Source organism: Zingiber officinale, unplaced genomic scaffold, assembly GCF_018446385.1.
Source record: "Zingiber officinale cultivar Zhangliang unplaced genomic scaffold, Zo_v1.1 ctg199, whole genome shotgun sequence".
NCBI classification, from domain to species: Eukaryota; Viridiplantae; Streptophyta; class Magnoliopsida; order Zingiberales; family Zingiberaceae; genus Zingiber; species Zingiber officinale.
In genome coordinates this window covers 65,976-75,540 of record NW_024589882.1, presented here as the reverse complement: position 1 = coordinate 75,540, position 9,565 = coordinate 65,976, and the positions used below count along the sequence as shown (strand labels likewise).

Sequence of the window (9,565 nt, the reverse complement as noted above, 5' to 3'; positions counted from 1 at the left end):
TGCTATATTTAATACATACAATCATGCACACACATAAAATGCCCTTGACATGTCCAAGAGTCCAATCACACACAATATCTATAAGCCATAATAGTTGGAGCCTGCAACCACAAAGTTAGCACATCCTACTATTATCCTGCCTAAATTATGTATGACATGTGCATAATTAAATTGAAAACCAAACACACAGAGGCAAACCCTAGCTCTGATACCACTTGTTGGTTGCTACTAGGAATATCGTACCGGTTCTCCTGTACAAAAATTTTGTACAAGTCATGAACCTTTCCTAACAACCTATTGTGTTCTTTAGAAATTAAATTTGGAATCGCAAATGGAATTTAACATTATTGATTCCAAATTCAACTTATCTGTTCTTAGTGGTTTAGACTTGGATCGTAAACGATACTTAACATTATTGATCCAAATCCACCCATGTTACAAATTCAATTAAATATTAATTTCTAAAATTGGCTTCCAGGATCTGCATAGCGAGGTAGTAGGCTTTCTTGGGTATGGGATCATCCACCACCGCCTAGACAAAGCCTTTTAAAAAAATTTAATATTTAATTTCCTTATAGTAACCCTAAGTTTAACCAAAAAGAACAATCGAATCACAAATTCAAAAAACAAACAAAAGAAACATAAACTTGAATCATAAATTCGAAACCTAGAATCATATGCCTCTTGTGTTTGGAATTCATACAAAGAAAACTAGTATGATGCGGAAAATAATTACTAGTTATACCTTTCTTTGAAAGCAACAACCTCTTGATCTTCTATCGTATTCCTCTTCTTATCTCGGACGTTGTGTGGGCAACGATCTACCGAGATGAGAATCCATCAAACCTCCTCCTTCCTTCTTCCCAGTTTCGGCCAAGCAACCTTCTCCAAGAGATAGCAAGTCTCGGCCACCAACCAAGCTCCAAGGAAAACTAGGAAACAAAGCTTTCTTTCTCTCCTTCACCAAGCAAATCCGGCCACCAAAACAAGCTCCAAGAGGATGATAGGTTCGACCACTAGAAGAAGAGAGGAAGAGAAGATAGGGTCGGCCACTACCAAGAAAGAAAAGAGAAGAATAATAGATTATGTGTTGTAAGGTAAGGCACCTCTACCCTCTCTTTTATATTCCTTGGTCTTGGCAAATAAGGAAATTAATATTCCCTTATTTTTCTTGCCATTGGTTAATAAGAAAATTTTAATTAAAAATTCCTTTTAACCCTTATCATGGCCGGCCCCTTCACATGCTCCAAATAAGGCAAGTTTTAAACACAAATTTAAAACTTCCTTATTTGTTTTTGAAAATTTTTAAAAATAAAAATTTCTCTATTAATTTTCCCTTCATGGTTGGTTATAAAAGAAAATTTTATAAATTAAAATCTCTCTATTAAAACATGTGGATGATTTCCAAAAAGGAAAGCTTTCTCTAAAATTAAAATCTTCCTCTCAATCTACAAATAAGGAAAGATATCAAATCTCTTATTAATCTTTTGTAGAAACTATAATAGGAAAGATTTAATTTTAAAACTCTCTTTTAAATCATGAAGATGGTTACAAAAAAGGAAAGTTTATCAAAAATTAAGATCTTCCTTTTAACTACAAATAAGGAAAAATATCAAACCTTTCACTTAATCTTTTGTAGAAAGCTATAAAAGGAAAGATTTAAATTTTAAACTTTCTTTTAAAACCATGATATCCACATAAGAAAAGATTTTAAAAATAAAATCCTTTTATTCTCTTGTGGTCGGCCCACCCAGCTTGAGCTCCAAGCATTGGCCGGCTACTACAATAGCTCAACCTTTTGGCTTTGGCTGGCCCAAGCTTGGCTTGGCCGACCACCTAAGGTTGGATAAGAAGGTGGGTATAGGTGGGTATAACACTTTATAAATAAGAGGCTACGATAGGGGCCGAGCAGTGGAATTGATTTTGGTCTCCCGATAAAATTAAGCTTTCCGTGTTCGCCCCGAACACCCAACCTAATTTCATCAATAATAATTCATACCACTAGAGAATTATTATTGAACTACCGCACCAATCCCAAATTATATTTTGGGATCCTTCTTATTATGAGTGTGTTACTCTCCCTGTGTTTAAGATATAGAATGTCCATTAATTAAATGAGTTACTGACAACTCACTTAATTAATATATAGCTCCAAGAGTAGTACCACTCAACTTCATTATCATGTCGGACTAAGTCCACTTGCAGGGTTTACATGACAATCCTTATGAGCTCATCTTGGGGACATCATCAACCTAGATTACTACGACGCAGATTCATTTTATAATCAACAACACACCATATAAATAATACCATTCCCAACTTATCGGGCCTAATGATTTATCGAACTAAATCACACCCTTAGATAAATTAAATAAATGAATATTAAGTATATGTGCTTGTTATTATATCATGATTAAGAAAACACACTTCAATAATAACAAAGGTCTTGTTCTTTTATTAAGTCAGTATAAAAAGAACTTACCTTAAATGGTTCTGCTCAATATACTTAGAATGTACTAGTGTAATTTTATAGTTAAGATAAACTAATACCAAATTACACTACGACTATTCCAATGGTTTGTTCCTATCCATCTTAGTCATAAGCTACTGTTTATAATTTATAAAGAACTGATAACATGATTTTCTGTGTGTAACACCACTCACCATGTTATCTACAGTATAAATTAATTGAACAACTACACTTAACATATAAATATAGACATTTGACCAATATGATTCTTTATTTCAAAATAAAATGTTTATAAAAGGCTAAACTTTTATTATACACTCTAACACTAAGGTGATCTGTGGAGCTAGTAATCAACCCAATGGGTAATTCTAGTGGTGTTCCTGGTTCGGTCTGGGTGGGGTCAGGCCGGATCGTTACAGATGGTATCAGAGCGACCTTGCGACCATGAGTGTGTCTATGGCAGGTGCACCCAGGGCACCACCTAGTGAGGGAGATTCTGGGATTTGTCTGTGGTATGATTCGTGGTTACACAAAGAGGATGTTGTGTCTTTAAGTGGGGGTGATTGTAATACCCCGGTTCTGAGATTCTGGTTAAGTATGGCTTAAAAGGTTAGATGGTACTATCTATATCACCAAGGTGCATCTTTCTTTTCGGAAGCCCAAACTTAAGAACTCCAAAGTTAAGTGTGCTTGGCTTGGAGAAATTTTAGGATGGGTGACCTCCTAGGAAGTTTCCTAGGGTGCGTGCGAGTGAGGAAAAAGTACGCTGAAAGGACCTTCGGTGGTTTGTGGAGCTAGTCGTTAACCCGATGGGCAATTCAGGTGGCGTGCCCAGTTCGGTTCAGGTGGGGCCCGCCTGGGCTGGGGCATTACAATAACGATGATGATGGTGATGTCAAATTCCTTCGCATGACAATGATGATGATGGTGGCGATGATGATGGTGGTGATGGTTGTTCATGATTTTAATTATGTATGATGATTATTTGTCTCATAATTAGTGTTTTAAACATTAATCCATGACTTGTTAACTTTTCTAATTTTTATTTTAATTAATATTGTTAATTTATTTGTAACAGAGTTGGTGAGGCGAAATATATATCGGAGAAAAGGGTAAGTACTAAGTAACACACCCTTAGTTGAACATGTTATACTTTTAATTTTATTTATTTATTTTTATCAGTTGCATTTGAAAAGTTAAATAAGGGTATCATTCTTTTATAAATTTGTTGAAATTTGCTACTACTGCATTATTAGTTCAAATTCGAATTATGATTAGAGTTTGTCTAGCAACCAAGTAATCATAAGTACTAAAAGACTAGTATCAACTAATTTATCTTGACTAGTTTGTGTTTTCTTCATTTGAGACATTTTCATATGATAGAAATTTTAAGAATGCATCTCATGCTCTCCATGTCAGATGAAAGAGGATATTTGTAGCTATTGTTTGATATGGTGAAATAGGTTGTATCATAACAATTTGATGTGGTAAAATTGGTTGTATCATATTTAGGATACTTGTAGTTAGCTTCAAGGTACTTCTTATAATTTAATTTATCATTGCTATGAAATGGATGGTTTTTACTAGCTTCAAGTTTATCATATTGTATAACTTGTTGAGACCTTTGAATTTGTTGTATTATGATTTGATTTCAATTATTAATAGATGTATGTGAAATAGGATGTGATAATGTTAATTAGGATTTGTTGAATGTATATAATATGTTATTTGAATTTGTTATATCTATATATATATATATATATATATATATATATGTGTGTGTGTGTGTGTGTGTGTGTGTGTGTGTGTTGTTTGAGTTGTATAAATATATTGTTTTTGTGATTTTTTTTAATTTAGGGATGAATTTGTCAACGAAAATAATGTGTCGCTAATTTATCATAAATACTGTATATCGATAATTTCGCAACAAATCCATTTTCATTCCAATTTCGTTGCCGAATCTGGGACGAATCCATGGGACGAAAAATTTATTTGTTGCAAATTAAATTAGTATTTTCGTTGCCAAATTCGTCGCAAATTTTGCAACAAGAATAATATTTGATGAACATTAGCGACGAATTTGGCAACGAAAATCTAATTCATTGCCAAATTTTATCGCCAAATTAGGGACAAACTTGGCAAAAAAAAAAAATAATTCGTCATCGAATTCATCCTAAATTCATTGCTGAGTTTGCAATAAAATAAATATTCGTTCCAAAATTGTATACAATATTGCGACGAATAGAGTTTTTGTTACAAATTTGAACGAATTTGGGGACGGATATATTATTCTTCGCCAATTTTGTTCCCAAATTCGTTGCCAAATTTAATAAAAAAATATTAGTTCCAAAAGTTGGCAACAAGAGGTTTGGGATGAAAAAAATTTTGTCGCAGAATTCATCCCAAAAAATTTTACAGTGAATTTTTTTTTTATAAATTCGTCTCAGAAACCTATATTTTCTCATAAACCTATATTTTTTTTTTGTAGTGTACCAAATTTGTTAAAGTTGATACATAACAATAGAATAACTTTCCATTTATTTAATTCGATAATATTTTATAGATCCCTCTGGCTACGAGGGTACAATTTATATGAATTCATTTTAAATTTGGATAGGTTCGAATAATAGCAATATGATCTGAGACTTAGTTTCTCCATCTGCCTTGCCATATCCATCTCCTTCGTGATCATAAAAGAACTGCGCCGTTCGAGGGATGTTAGCGGCTATATTCTTGAAGTACCCCTCTAATGGAGAATCCCAAGTAAGAGATCCATTCAATTCTCTCCAATATTTCCTCATCAATTCTCTTATCTTCGCACGTGCCACTTCCTCTGAGACACCTTTCTCGTGCATGTAGCATTGAATAGATTTCGCCACATCACCTCTTTCTATCTCATCCTGTAGTAAGTCAAGTAAATGTTGTTTGATTCCAATCAGATTCATTACTCCGACTAGATACAATTAATGTATATATATCTAGATAATTACCGTGAAAGTTCCCATATCATCGTAAAGACGAAAAAGTATGTTGGAGGAGCGTGTGATCTCATGGTAATTGGGATAAAATTTCAAGGCCTCTCCAGTTAAGTCTTTGCTCATGCAGTAAGCATTAAATAGCATGATCGGATTAGAGATTGATACCCAACCATTCTCCAAGTACTCTTGGAGCTTGGGAGTTTGTCCATGGTGGAACCATTTTGCTTCCTCAAAGTATGCTTTGCATAATTTCCCCACTGAAAATTAATATACCAACAATTGATTAATAACAAAGAAGCAAAACGAAGAAAATTGAAATAGTATTTATAATTTAATTTACTTCTTTCTTTAAGCCAGGCACAATGTCCAAGCCTTTCTCCTTCATCACCCAGTAGCCTTCTTCGTGCACCATGTTGAAGAGTGCAAAGAAACATAGTTTCATGTACTCTGGAAGCTTGTCCATGGCAGTTAAGTCCCATCTGCAACAAAACTCACTCGATCTTAGATCGATACTCGTGATAAAACATATATACATGACTTGACGATGATGGTGAATGTGCTGCTGTCACCTGTCGACGACATCAGTAAAGAGCTGGAGTTCATCCAAGGTTCCATAAACATCGTAAATATCATCAATCAATGCAATCAAGCAGATGGACTTTGCTTGGATCATTCTGCATCTCCAACTTTCTGGTTCATAAGTGAAACCAAGTGTCCACAGATAGTTTTCAAGTAATCTGTCTCTAAAAATGGCAGCTTCTCTACAAGCCCGAGCCCCGACCACCATCTACATGTAAAACTAATTAATTAAGCTTTGAAATTGTTATTATAAAAGCTTTGAAAGATTAGTTGCAGTTAATTTACCTGGAGAGCTCTCTGAGTTCACTCTTGTACATGTCCTGAACCAGATTGAAGTCGAGCTTAGCAAACTCCAGCAGGAAAGGGGGGTTGATAGTGTCGTCGCCACGGCATGCTTCAATGAACCACCTGTGCTGCACTCTCTCCAGCCGCCAATTCAGTGGAAGCTGCAGCGCATGGGCCACCTGCTCTCTGAGACCGCCAGTCTCAGGAACAGATCCCTCCTCCAGGAATCCTTTCAGCTGCTTGGTTGCGAAATCCATGGCTTCCTTCAGCAAAGTCTCTCCTTCCTTTTCGAGGTAAGAAGCTTCGTACAGACTCAGAAGCCCTCTGATCTGATTCTCACAGCGAGCTTCGAAGTTTCCCTTCTCGTCTCTAAATCTCTCGAACAAATCTAAGTAATTAATTTTGCATACAGCAACAAACATGCATGATCAGAACTGTGAAGCGATAGATTGATTAATTAGTGATCATTGATTAATTACCTTGTGAAACAGAGAAGCCATTCGTTCTCAGGAGCCTGAAGAGCAGCGATGTGGCATGCAGATCGTCCTTCAGCTCCGAGCTCACATGGTCTAAAGAAGCATGAAGACGACTTAAAACGTTTGCAATCTCGTCTTTGAAGTGGTAAGCCACGCCAAGCTGTTGCAGGTGGTCGATCAGTTGAAGTTGCTCTGCTACTTGCTGCTTCTCGCGTATCAGCTTCCTGGTTTGTTCCTTCAGTACATTTATTCTCTCACGTTCCTCTTCTTTTTGCAACTGCGGAAAACAAAACAAGGTTACACAGAAAATTTCGACGATCGACCGACAACGACTACACTCGCATACTGTGGAGGTGCTCGTGAGGGATTGCACACTCTTGTCCGTCCATAGGCTTGGGTGATAATTCCCCGACCGCCGCAAGGGAGCCACATGACTAGTGCCACTGCATGATCGGACGTGCAGAGTTCGCCTGAACGTCCGTCGGCCACGCTGCTCGACGGCAGCAACGATCATCGGGCGGTGGGGGAGGATGGAAATCATGGGAGCGCAAATAGACATAACTTGACCAGTTGCCATTTCCGCTCTTGTTTGCGATCAATAAAACTTAAATCTGAACTCCAATTTGGTGGGATAAGTGCAGCGTGTGTGTCTATATTTATAGCTCAATTAAGCCTGGCGTTATGCTCTAGAAGCTCATTAAAAATATATAGCGAAATTTAGTTTTTAATTAAAATGGCAGTTTTAAGACGCTATTCAGAAATTCCATTTCTGTGACTGAATGAAAACTTCATGATATCCTAACTTGGGGTAGAAGAGATGATCGATATTCATCTTCCAACGCTTAAGTATGTAATCAATTTAAGAGAAAATAGTGAAAACAAATTGTTATAAAAAACGTGTCTAAATATTGTGACAAAGCTTTATCGAAATTGGAACCCCAGACCTCATTATAATAACACCTCATGCGCTAACCTCTAGATCCATCCGAGAGGACATGTCCATCTGTAAATAAAGATCTTTTTATAGTGTCATTATTGTATTATATATGCATTTCAAAATATTATCATGTTTTTTAAAATTTTCTTAATAAAGGACATGTCATAAAGTATTCCTAACATCTTTATAAAATATTTCTAACATTTTTCCTTAAATAAGTGCACAAATCTATGATTTTACCGTTTCACTTAGTATGAGGAAGGATCGGCGCACTTTACCAATCAAATCAATTTTTTTTTAAGAGACAAACTGATCAAATTTTACTATCAAAATCAATAAATTTAATTTTATCAATTACTGAATCAACGACATCATCAATCAATCGAGCTATGTAATTATCCAATTCAAATATATCACTGTCTACTGTCTACCATATAACATTGGATTGATGATTTTTTAATTTAATCCTCTTTGTAAATTATAAAATCAAAATTGAACGAAATAAATTGAGAAAAATAATACATATTGAAAAAAATGAATTTATAAATTAATTGAATGAAAAAATTTAAAAATGTGATTCGATTAATTGAATTTTTTTTTTTTTTTTTACTCACTCATGAATCAGATCATTTTGGGTCTTTTATATGTAATTTTTCCTTGCATTGTAAGAAATCTTTTTCACAATTCGAATCCATGACTATAAAGTCACACAACAACCTTTTGCAATAAAATATTAAAATACCTATTCACATGTGATACGGTATATTATAAATGGGTCAAAATATGACATGACAGTTAAAGTCAATATGAGGTGGTGGTCAAAAGCAAAGGGGAGTAGCAGCCAACATGTCACTAATTCGCAGGGTTTTGCTCCTCACCTAGCTACTAACTTGAGCGTCGGAGGGTCTGTGCTAGGGACCCCTTCCCTAGTTTTGGCGCTGACATTTGTCTGCTCTCCTTGCAGTGTGCAGGAAGTAAGAAGAAGCCCCTTTTCCCACTAGTTCACGTTCTTTTCTCATTAATCTCGCCAACTCAAAGTCTTCACTCAGTCAATCTCATAGGCACCTACCCAGCACATCATCTCTCCAGTTTTCAGACAGGATCAACATGTTTGTAGGAGCCCATTATGTTATGTTTAGTTAGACGTAATGTTAATAAGCTTATAATGTAATCAAATTTGTAATGTAATGTAATTAATATTATATTATTATGTTTGGTGAAATAGTTGTATAGTATGTTTGTAATCTTTGATTACAAGGATGATTATATTCTTTTGTTTCGTTTCCATTATTTTTATAATAAATATAAGTTATATTATTATAAAATAACAACAATATCTTGCAACCTTTACTAACGAAGGTTGGCGACAAAGGTAGCAGCGGGAGGTGGCACCAGTGGCGGCCGATGATCGACGGGCGGAGCCTGTCCACGGTCGACGGCCGGTGGCGGCGGTCGATGGAGGAGGCAGCAGTGGCGACCGATGGAGGTGGCGGTGATCAACGAAGGCTATTACCGACGAAGGTGGTTGGCAGTGGCCAACGAAGGAGGTGGCAACGACGGCGGCCGACAAAGGAGGCGGCCGACAGTGGCCAACGAAGGTGGCTGGCGAAGGTGGTAGGCGATGACGGCGGCGACCGACGATGGGGGAGGCGGCGACGATCGGCGATGAGGGCGGCGGCGGCGACAATTGGCGATCGGCGATCGGGTGGTGGCAACGGTTGGCGACTAACGATGGAGGCAGCAACCGGCGACCGACGACGGCAGCAACAACTGGCGGCTGGGGACGGTGACAACAACCGGTTGGTGTAAGAAATGAACTAGGAATATATTTGACATATTA

General features: G+C 36.6%; 1 pseudogene; it reads right to left on the bottom strand.

Moving 5' to 3' along the window:
* Positions 1 to 4,991: 4,991 nt before the first annotated feature.
* Positions 4,992 to 7,446, bottom strand: LOC122036713 (annotated as a pseudogene).
* Positions 7,447 to 9,565: the final 2,119 nt, after the last annotated feature.